Source organism: Gossypium hirsutum, chromosome D13 (assembly GCF_007990345.1).
Source record: "Gossypium hirsutum isolate 1008001.06 chromosome D13, Gossypium_hirsutum_v2.1, whole genome shotgun sequence".
NCBI classification, from domain to species: Eukaryota; Viridiplantae; Streptophyta; class Magnoliopsida; order Malvales; family Malvaceae; genus Gossypium; species Gossypium hirsutum.
Genome location: NC_053449.1, coordinates 36,210,283 through 36,222,592, shown reverse-complemented (window position 1 = coordinate 36,222,592; position 12,310 = coordinate 36,210,283). Strand labels below are relative to the sequence as shown.

The 12,310-nt window shown below is 27.3% G+C and overlaps 1 long non-coding RNA gene across 1 annotated transcript; it reads left to right on the top strand.

The window, feature by feature from the left end:
* The first annotated feature begins 9,997 nt into the window (after nucleotides 1-9,997).
* On the top strand, nucleotides 9,998-10,598 carry LOC121225432 (uncharacterized). The gene is made up of 2 exons (XR_005923314.1): nucleotides 9,998-10,289; nucleotides 10,492-10,598. It is a non-coding gene; the product is annotated as an uncharacterized lncRNA (long non-coding RNA).
* The last annotated feature ends 1,712 nt before the right edge of the window (nucleotides 10,599-12,310 follow it).

The following is a 12,310-nucleotide window of genomic DNA, read 5'->3' as shown; positions in this document are numbered from 1 at the left end:
AACTTACCAGGGGCAAACAGCAAAAGCATGAGTGTCAGGGACTAATTTGTAATTTTCTTTTTTATTATCTATCAATTCTGGATTTATACAGTAATTTATTTACAGTTATTAGTTCCAAACACTTTAATTCATCTCATTTCATGTATATAACATCTTTTATTTATTTTTTCACAATTTCCCTAAATTTTTGTTTTTTATTCAATTTAGTCCCTAAAATCGAAACAAGCATATTTTTCACATTTAAACCCCAAACTTTGAATCTGGCTTAATCTCATCCCAATACAACCTTCAAGTATCTATATTTATAAGAATTTCTTGCTAATTTCAACATATATTTGGTCCCTAAACTCAAAACTATCAAAAATCACTTCATAAAATAATCTTATTTCATATCAAAACTTCAAACCCAACCATTAATCATCTAAAAGTTTGAAGAACAACAATGGTAACTTTTAAAATCTTGATAGTTTACGATTTAGTATTCGAGCTAGATAAATTAAGTTACAACAATCTCAAAAATATAAAATTTACGAAAAACGAGCTTTGATTTCACTTACATGGAAGAGTAGAAGCTTGGTTGAATTCTCCTAGGTTCAAAAATTGTGGTTTTAGGTGGAAAGAAAAAGAATTCAAGAAGATGACTTAGGATTTTTATGTTTTAACCTTTATTATTACTTTTAACATTATTTTAATTAAATTTTTAATTATAAAATTCATATAAACCATTACTAATAAAGCCTTTTAACAATTAAAAATCAATATCGATTAATTTTTATGGTTTCCATGATTTTATCCTTATACCTTAATTAATCCTCCAATCACTAAAATTTTTAGGTCAAAATTAAATACACCTATATAACAACTTTGTAAATATTTAATAAAAATATTTGCAGGTTTATGAAAGCGAGGTCTCGATACCTCATTTTCCAAAACTACTAACTTTAGATCTAACCACTTATACTTTAATTAACAGTTCAATTAGCAGAATTTGTCAAATCAAAATTCACTATAACACTTTATTTGACTCGTAAATATTAAATAATAATATTTACAGACTCAATCGTCAGAATTGTAGTCTCGAAACCATTAAAAAATGGATTGTTGCACAATTGATAAGCTATAATTAAAAACAAATAATAGAATTTTTTTCAATAAAAATGTGGAAAGTGATAAGATAAGGGCCTACTTATCACATAACACATAATTTTTTAAATATTTTATTCTATTTTGATTAAAGGGTATTTAAATCACTTGAATTTTTTTAAAAAAATAATTAAGCCTCTATTTTTTTGCATTCAATAGAATTATTAAATGTTAAATTTTCAATAAATAAAACCCTTTGACTGTTAAAGTTAATAGTCACCCGTTAAAGGGTAACAACCTCCTTTTTTGAGGGGTTATTTTTACTACGTGGCATGCCAAGATTGTCATGTGGCAAAAATAGATATTTTTATATTTAAAATTATTTAAAAATTCAATAAAAATTATATAAAATAATAAAAATATTAAAATCATAAAAAATTAAAAAATAAAAAATTTATGAAAAATATAGAAAAGTGCTAAATTTAAAAATATAGAAAATATAAAATTTATTTTAAATGAGAAAAAATATAAATCATAAAACTTATTAATAATTTTGCATAACATATTAAAAATATTAAAATTAAAAAAATAAAAATTATAGAAATTATAGAAAAATAAAGTTTTAAAAATTATGAAAATATAGAAAAATATTATAACAACATAGAAGGTGAAATTATATATGGGCTCAGTTGTCACTTGCCTTCTCAACCCATTTCTCTTCCTTAATTTGCATCTCAAAAGGCTCATTTGTCATCAACAACGGAGAAAGGGATGAAAACTTTGGAGAGATTCGTGATGGATAAGTACAACATATAATTTCAGGGATCAAATAAGAATTTTATAATTTTTAGTATACAATTGAAAAGAAATAGATTTTTTATAACTTTTTCATATATTTTTAATTTGTTTTATATTCTTTATGCTTTTTTATAATATTTTGTTAATTTAATACTTTTCTATATTTTAAAACATTATTTCATAATTTTTATTTTTCATAGTTTATATAATTTATATTTTTTATTTTAACATTTTTTTCATTTTTAATAATTTTATAATTTTTTACACTTTTTTGTATTTTCTATATTTTTTAAATTTTTAAATATTTTTGTATGATATATTTATTTTATGATTTTCTATAATTCTTTTCATGATTTTAAAAATAAAATATCAGCTTTTGCCATGTGGCACAATCATGACTGCCATGTGGCGACAACTTTTTAACGATTTGGTACTAACTTTAATAATCAAAGGGCTTAATTGTTTGAAATTTTAACATTCAATGGCTCAATTGAGTGACAAAAAAAGTATAGAAACTTAATTAATGTTTTTTTTTTTGACAAAAGTTCAAGGGCTTTAAAAATTATTTATCCTTTTATTTTATTTCTTTTAATATTATCCTTTAAATACTTTACTTTAAAATTCTAAAAATTAAATTTATCAAACACTCTAATTATATTTTGTACTTAATTTTAAGTAATATACCAAACAAATTTTATAAAGTAAATCCAGTACTTAATATTTCAACACTTATTTTTTTAATTTATCAAACAACACCTAAAATTAATTAAGTAATAAAATATTTTTCTTCAAATTTAATTGCTAAAATTAAATTTTAAATAATTTTAAATCAAATTGCTATAGTTCATGAGTACAAACACAAAAAAATTCTCTAAACTAAATCACAATAGCAAATTATCCCCAACATTAAATAATTAATGGATCACATAAAACAAAATGAGGTAAACAAATTTCAAAGCAACGCTAAAAATAAAATGAAACATTGTATTTTTACCTAAATGGGATACTTTTTAGATGGTGAATTTACTTAATATCAAAATTAAGAAGGGTTAGAGAAGTGTTTTTACTTAATTTTTTTGGAAACACCTTTCTAGTACAAACAAAAAATACCTATATTGACATGATATTTTAAAATTCTGGCTCAGACATTTTAATTAGAATAATTAAAGATCTCAACTATTTAGACTAACTAATTGTACAGCCCAATATTTTGCCCAGCCCAAAACCCATTACAAACTAAAAAACCCAAACAACCCCCCCAAAAAATCAGCCCAATAAACCCAAACCTAACCCTAGCCCAGAAATCTAAATCAGAAACAAATTTTTCAAACCCTAGGTGTGCCGCACCTAGGGTTCTCTGCCCAGTGCCGCACGTCCCATCAGCCACTTGCCCTGCCACCGCCTCTGACCAGCACCGCACCTGCCACCATCGACTCTCACCCCACTTGCGCCTGCAAACAGAAAGAAAGAAGTGGCAAGTGCACAAAAACAGATTAAAAATTCATGTAAAAAAGGTTATAAAAAGCCATTCAAACATCTGTAATGGGGGTTCGACCCTTTTTAAAAAAAAACAAGAAAGAAAAAGGTGATTTTTGGTGTCCAACTATTTTTTTACTACTATTTTCTATTTCATTTTTTAGCTTTTACACTAAATAGTAAAGAAACAGAGGAGAAAGCCTTACCTGTGCCGCGCTGGAGGAGGGGAAGGCGAGCGGTCTCGCCCCGTTTTTGAGCCTTTGGCTTTTTCTTTAACGGGATTCGGCCCTGGATCCGTGACCTAGAAGCAATCGGCTTCAAAAAGGGACCAAAAAGGTTCGATTTTGCGCCTCCGGCCGCCACTCACGGTGTGATACGGCGGAGCCTTGTCGGAATCTTAAGACCGGACCATGGCCGGATTTAGGGCCTGAGAGAGAGAGAGAGAGAGAGAGAGAGAGAGAGAGAGTTTTCTCTCTGTTTTTAAAGAAAAAAATGATGAAACTGTTTTTTTTAGTTTATTTTTAATATTTATATTAAGCATTAAACGGCGCCGTTTTGGTAAGAGGATCTGCGCGTCGACCCGACCCGACCCGGAGGATCCGCGTGTTTATGACTTTTGGGCTATTTGTGCGCGCAGTCCCTCCGATTTTGCGGCGTATTGCAATTTGCCCCTCTTTTCTGTGCGCGCAGTTCCTCCGATTTTGCGGCGTATTGCAATTTGCCCCTCTTTTCTTTCTTTTCTTTTATTTTAATTTAGATGCACAGTTTTATTTTTGTTTCAATTTAGTCCACTGCAGCACTACATTTTGGGAACTCGTTCTATTTACTGTTTTGGTCCCTCTTTTTTGGCGTGTGTTGCAATTTAATCCTTTTTTTGTTTTTTATTTTGAATTCGCCCAGTATTTTCGTCTTTATTTCGATTTAGTCCATGTTTTAGCAATTTCATTATTTAGTTTATTATTATTATTATTATTATTATTAACTATTATTAGTTTTATTTTCCTTTTATTTATTTGTTACTATTATATTAATACATTAATTAGTAATATATTATTTTTAGCTTTATTTTTATTCTATATATACATACATATACACCTATACATGTACATATTTTTATAACTTGTTTATATATATGTATACATACATACTTATATATTCTATATATTTTTAATTTACATACATATCTATATATATGTATTTATATACATTTTTTACGAATATATATACATACTTACATGTTTTTTATAAACTTTATATACATATACATGTATATACACACTTACATAAACTTTTATATTTAATAAATTTAAAATATATATTTTTTCATATTTTCATAATTTTATGTATATACATACATATATATTTCCCTTATATGTACATACACATTTTATATTTTTATAATTTTTATCTATTGTTATTATTGTTTTACTTGATGTTCATTTATTATTTATTTATATGTCCATATTTTTAATGTTTTAGTTTTTTATTTTATTTTTTATTGTATATACATGATTGATTTGTTCTTTTTTTTTTACTTTTCATTTTTTCTCATATTATTTTTATTCACATTATCATATTTATTATTCCATCATGCATATTAACACCATACTTCAAAAAAGAAAATTTTTCTAAATAAGGCAATATTTTGCATTTTGAAGTTCGAGAAAGCGTGCCCTAATGTGTTGGGTTTCGATTTTTCTCGTTCGACCTAATTGCCAAATATCCTTTTAAAAATTTCAAAATAAGGCAATGTTTTGCGTTTGAAAATACGAGAAAACGTACCCTAATGTGTTGGGTTTCGATTTTCTCGTTCGACCAGATAGTCGAATATCCTTTTAAAAAATTTCAAAATAAGGCAATGTTTTGCTCTTGGAAATTCGAGGAAACGTGCCCTAATGAGCTGGGTTTCGATTTTCTCGTTGGACCAAATAGCCAAATATCCTTTTATATCTTAATCCATGTCATTCAAGTTTTTTTAGGATCGTACTTTAAATTTTTTTAAAGCATTCAATTTTCGAGATTAAGACATTAACTAATCAACTAGGTACCAATTTTTGGTCGTTACGAGGGTGCTAATCCTTTCTCGAACGTAACCGACTCTCGAACCCGTTTTTCTAAATTTCGTGGATCAAAATAGTTGTTTTAATAAAATTAGATCGTTTATTAAAAACAACCGCTTTTTTAAGGTGATCCGATCACACCTTATAAAAAAGATTGGTGGCGACTCCCGTTTTTTTATCTTCAAAATCCAAGTCGACCCCGTTTTCATCAAAAAAAATTGTGTCAACACTAATTATAATATAAAAGTATAGATATTGAATTATGTCAAATTAAGGTGTAAATATAAATCCTACATTTAAACAAAGTAGAGATATTGTAGCCTTAATTTCCCCTAAAATAATTTATATCTAACACAATCACATTTATTTTATTTTTGAGAAATGTTAATAAATTTAAATATTTTCAAGAACCTAATTATCAAACATTAGAAATCTTATCATATGCCAATGCGTATGGAATCACGTATTTAGAATACAGAGATGTGTTTGAAAATAACATAAAAAGAAATCATCTCTTCTTTCTCAACTATTTTATTTTTAACTGTAATTATAGAAAAATAAAAATAAACATAAAAAGAAATCATCTCTTCTTTCTCAACTATTTTTGTACTTTTCTTTTGGTTATATTTTGTAAATTTCTTTCATTTGAATAAAATTATACTCATCAAGACATCTGGAAATATAAATTCCACAACGATGAAAGTGAACTCATATTGATGAAAAATTTTAATACTAGTACTTATCATTTGATTTAGTAAAAGGTTGATGGTTGAAATTAAATTTTTAACTTTCAAACAAAATCTTTTTTAAAAGAGTTAAAATTGAGTTGTAAATTTATCAAAAATTTTGTCATGTCTCATTATTTTTAAATGAATTAAACATAAATTATTTTTTTATTTGAAGTTAAAAGTGTAAATTTATCATATATTAATTTCTAATTTCATAAAGAACTAAATAAATAATTTTTTATTTGGGGAAGCCCCTTCCTCCACTATATTAACCTTTATGAGTGAAGAAATAATTTCAATTGTTAAATTATTTACATAAATGTATATTTAGGAAAAGTCTTTAATTAAGGATCGGCAAACCCTTCAACGGTAGAGATATTGTGCCCAAGATATCTATAATCGTTTTTATCCTCGGGTTTTGTCTCCTGACTCCATGGAGAACCTCAATAGGTCCAGGTTCAGGGAGTAAGAGTGCCTTGCTCATCAAGAAAATGTAAGCATTTGGCGTTGGCAGGATTCGAATCCATGCCCTTAAATGGTATCAATAGGTAAGAACACTACCACTCCTTTTTGTTGAGTGGAGGTTAATCTCTCTATGGAAGAAGACTTTTAAGTGTCGTATGAGTAGCTAACAGATCCCTTAGGTGTCTATGCTCAATTTTATCCCCAAGTTTGTCTCCATAGACCTAATGGGTTTACAGAGTGGGAGCACCTCAGCCACTAAAGAAATGTGAGCATTTGGCTTTGGAGGGGTTCAAACCCATACCCTTAAATGGCTCAAGTAGTAGTGTTCTTACCCACTAATATCGTTTAAGGGTTTGAACCCCACCAAGACCAAATGCTAACATTTCCTTGGCGGGCGAGGCACACACACTCCGTGAACCCGTTGGGGTTCTCTATGGAGTTGAAAAACAAAATTCAAAGATAAAATCGAATATAAACACTTTAAACATAATATCTTTACCATTAAGAAATTCAAGACTACACTTCAATATTTAAAAAACCCAACCAAAACAGTTTAAAATTTATTTGGGGTTTGATCCAAAGAAACATTGAAATGTGATGATGCGGGCAAGGGCAAAGGCAAAGGGTAATGATTAATTTATATTGTATAGATTATCTAAATCCAATAAAGAAATAATGTTTTAATTATAGCCAGTTAATGGGGGTTGAGTTGGTGTGATGATTCCCCTACCATTTTGCATATTCTTGTGTGAATCTATGTATACAACCTAATCTACATACTAAAGTCCAAATCCTCGTCCTTTCATAAAAGCTATTTATATAATTTATTTCTAAATGGTCGGTTGCATCACTTTACAGACTAAACTTCCAAATATTACCTAATCTTTGTAATGACTTTAGTTGCTTTACGTTCATAATTGACACCCATCAACCAAAAGTAGATCTACTCATTTGTGGTCTTTCTTTGTATATACATAACATCTTAATGATGATTTTTGTTATGCAATTCCTGTCGAGGGTTTTATTATATTTTAAAGATTTCAAATAATGTTTCACACCTAATATTATTTTATTTTCTAAGTGTGACTCCAAAAGTACTAAGCAAAAACTTTAGTTAGGATAAGATAGTAAATTTTCATTTTTGGCATTTCTAAATATTTAATAATTCAATTCAAACTCTTTTAACATGAAATAGCACAAATTCTTGAAAATCAATAATTCAATTTAAACACTTTAACATAAAATTTCTTAAAAAAAGGATAAAAAATGTCAAAGTTATGTTCCGAAACTAACTAGATTAAAGAGCCATTAAACTCAATTTAATATTTGTCATTTTAATTCCAAACAAAATTTGAAGAGAGCATTAGCTTTGTCATTCAATAACTATCAAGTCGGTTCATCTATATAAACATATTTCACACTTGATATCTAGCAAATGTGAAACTAAGCCATTTTCCTCAATATAATTCACAAGTGGCTCACTTTGAGCATCAAATTCTCATTTATCATTCAACCATTTTGAGCATATGATATACTATTGTAAAGGTCTCATGGGGTAGAATATAGAACCATAATTTTATGATTCAAATTTCCACCTTTACCAATCGAGAATATGCCTCAAAACTTCCAAAAATTTATTTTTCCAATAGGTTTAAAAATATTTGAAAAAAATCATGAAGTGTGGCATAGTGATAGATCATCTCATCTCTTAACCATATGGTTAAGGGTCTGATCCCCACTCATAAAAATGAAGCACGTTTCATGGTTAGTTATTTATCTATTTGAATAGCTTACGAAGTGAGAAGACGGTGGACCCAATGTTTTGTTAAAGTGTTTCTTTCTTTTAGCTTTTTATTATTGGGGTTCCTAATTAACAAATTAAAGTTGAATCGACCAATGAAAACAATGGCATAGCTAGCTATATAATACAATATTATGTTGAAAGAGAGATGCAATACTTAAAGGCTAATGTATTAATTATTCTTTTTCCTTTCTCTAGTTGTGTCTTGGTTTTGGGGCATAAAGAAGACTAAATTCAAAACTAAATTAGACATGAACCTTGTTGTGTTTTATACTCTTTTTGTTTCATCTTTTATGGGTGATCCTTAGTCCTTACACCAAAAGAAAATAGAGGAAGAGAGAAAGAGATTATGAAAGAGTGATCCAACTAAAGTTATAAAAGCCTTGTGGAAATTTTTTTGAAACAGTTCCTAACCAGTGTGATGTGGTCTTAGGCTGGTGTGACCAATATTCAATTTGCTTCTCTCCTTTGGGACCACTTGTCACCTTTAATCTCTCCTCAACTAGCTCTTAGGTTTATAGAACTCCTAACTTAAGAATAAAGGAAAATTTTAAAAAAATGTTCCCAAAAAAATATTGTAATTTGTATTAAAAAAATAGAGATCATTGCATTAAATTCTGTTCCCCTAAACTCTCAACTTTTCTTATCTCAATGCTTTTTTTCACCACACCTTTCATTTTTAAATATTATATTTTTAAATACTATAGTTAGTGTAAAGTAATATTTGTTATTTAAGTTGTTAAATATAATTAAAAGATCAATAAATTTTTAATAATATTAAAAATACAAACTATAATTAAAGCATTTATACCATATTCAATGTAAAATATAATTCATTTAGTTAATCCAAAGCAACTTTAAATAATAACTAATAAACATGATAAACATACATAAATTATTTTGATAATTTAAATATTATTAAAGTATTTCTGCAAACTATAAAAAATGGATCCGATTTTTCAATTTTTTTCATTTTCTTATTAATAGTACATAATAGCTTACAGATATAATATATTATAATTAGTTATATACATATATTATTTATAAAATTGTGCACATGAAACATAAAGTTAATTATTATATAAATAAATAAAATTGGCTATTTAAAACTAAAGTAATATAAATTTTGAGTTATTGGAAACATAATAATTTAAAAACAAAGTAATTCAATATAAATATTTATTATTTAACAAAAGTGTTTTAATAAAATTATAATTCTTATTTATAAGTGTTATAGATTTTCTTATCAAAAATACTTATTTAACCAAATATTTAAGTGAAATTAAATTTTTATTTACAAAAACGATAAATTTTATAAATAATAAAAAATATTTATAATTGCAAATTCAATCTAAACTCCTCCTTTTAAATCTATTATATCATAGCAATTTTTCCAACTTTATAAGAATAAAAGGTTGAATGCATCAGATTGATATAAAAGAAAACATTGCGTTAGATGATTCCAAGATAAAAGATATAAAAACAAAAACAAAAATCAGAGAGGATACATATTCTTTATTAACTAATAATTATATTTATGATTTGGGGAAAAAACTATAGTTATGAAAAGGCTTGAAACACCAAAATCGCCCTATTTATACCCTCCTCGCATTCCCCTTCTTATCACAGAAGGAAAAAGAAGAGATTAATTTTATGCTTTTCAACCGATCCATATATGTGGTTTCATCCGGGAGAGGGCATTATATAGCATGCACCACAGAGAGTTGAAGCTGCCAGCATGATCTAGTTAACCACCCCTCCATTTTTAAACCTATCAGGGAGAGAGACTAGATCATGTGGCAGCTTCATCTGTCCATGGCAGCATGATCAAAACCCTAATTATTCAACCCAAAAACAGACCCCTCTTTTCTTGCAAAGGTATGTTTTCTCTGTGTTTAACTTCTTATTTAAAGAAAAAAAAGAAGCTTATTTGGGTGTATTTCAGCTTTTACATTCACGTGCTGCATTTATAGCATCTGTTAATAATGTTTTTGGTTATTCATCTTCCTTTACGTGTCAAGATTTGTTTGAAGGATATATATTAGGGTTTTAAGTGACCAGATTTTCTGTCTTAATGCAGCTTTTTTATGCTTTTGAGGTCAGGTCACCCTCCCCCCCTCCACTCTTTATCTTCAAAGTTGTATTCCTAAATTTAAGATTAATATATAATTTTGTACTTAAATTTAATTTTAATGTTTAATTTAGTATGTAATTTTTTTTCCTGATATCTGACTTCAATATTCAATTTAGTTTTCAGACCAAATAATGTTTGTTATGAAAAATTTAAGTATTTAATTGGGATAAAATAAAATTTAAATACCAATTTGAAAAACTTAAATACTAAAATAAAAATTAATACTAAATTGAGAAAAAAAATCAGATTCAAATTCAAAATTCCGAAACTCTATATAAGTATGTTTTCTACCCATTTATTCTGAATCTATTCAGAACCATATGTTCCCGCGAATTCCATTTTTTTATGTAATTTTAATTAATATTATAATTGTCGAAACCAATTTTTTTTTATTTTGAAAAATAGGGATCGACTTTTGAAAATAAAATGAGAGTCGTCACCGATCTTTTATTAAGGTGTGACCGGTTCACCGTTAAAAAATGAATTTGGTCAGCGAAATTTCGAGAAAATAGATTCGGGAATCGATTACGCAAGAGGAAGGGTTAGCACCCTCGTACGCACAAAATTGGTATCAAATTGATTGTTTGATGTCTTAATGTCAAAACTTTCAAAAAGATTTTAAAATACGATCCTTTGGTGAGAAAACTTGAATAAACTAAATTGAATGATAAGACACACTTATCTCGCAGAAATAAATTGCCACACTCAGTGAGTTAGGGTGCAACAATTCAATCTTCGAAATTAAATTCGTCCCCTTTTTTAAGAAAATCATGTATTTTAAGAAGGTTATTCGATTATTTAAGTCAATCGAGAAATTAAAATCCAGTAAGTTAGGGTTTAATTTCTCGAAATTCCTAAACATCAAACATTGCCTTTATTTTAAAATCGAGATAACAAAATGTGGTATCCAGTAAGTTAGGATCCATCACTTTGAAGGCTCAAAAGCTTTATTTTAAAGTTGTATGGTTTTACCAAAATAAACACTGGGCTATTCAAATTTGTAGAGAAGAATTGAAGCCCCATAAGTTAGGGCACAATTCTCTCGAGAGCTATGAACACCAGGCATTTTTGAAAATAATGAAATAAAATGGTTTTGGTACTCTAATGAAACCGAATATTAAAAAAATGCGATGGGATGTTAATGTACAACACGAAACAATAATTAATAGGCTAAAGTATACTAATAATCATCAATAATCAAGAAATACAAATAAATAATATAAAATCTATGCGGGAAATAATATCCAACACACATCATGCAAATACAAATATCAACATTCAACAACTAAATGAATTAATAATCAATTTTAAAAGAAATGCCAAGTGAAATAACATAAATAAAATATAATAAGTTTTCAAGTAAAGAAAAATGAATATTGAAATACATCAAAAAGGGTTAAAAATGAATACTTTATGAAATGATAGTATAAAAATGAATTTTAAAATAAGTATTGTACGAAAAGAAACTCAAAATAATATATATACTAAATTAAATAAATGATACATACAAAATGAAAAAAACTTTATAATGGCCTATGTATGGTAATATTGTACATAGAGCAATATATAAAACTTGAAAATAGTGAAAGATACAAAGTAGGTCTTCCAAAAGAAATAAATCATATAGGTATATAAAAGGAAAATATTGGTCTTAAAACATATAAATATATTTTAAAAAACAACTTTAAGGTAAATGATTATAATTACAGGGAATCAATTATGTGTATGTGAGGCAAAAATGATTTTAATGAAGTTATATATGTAT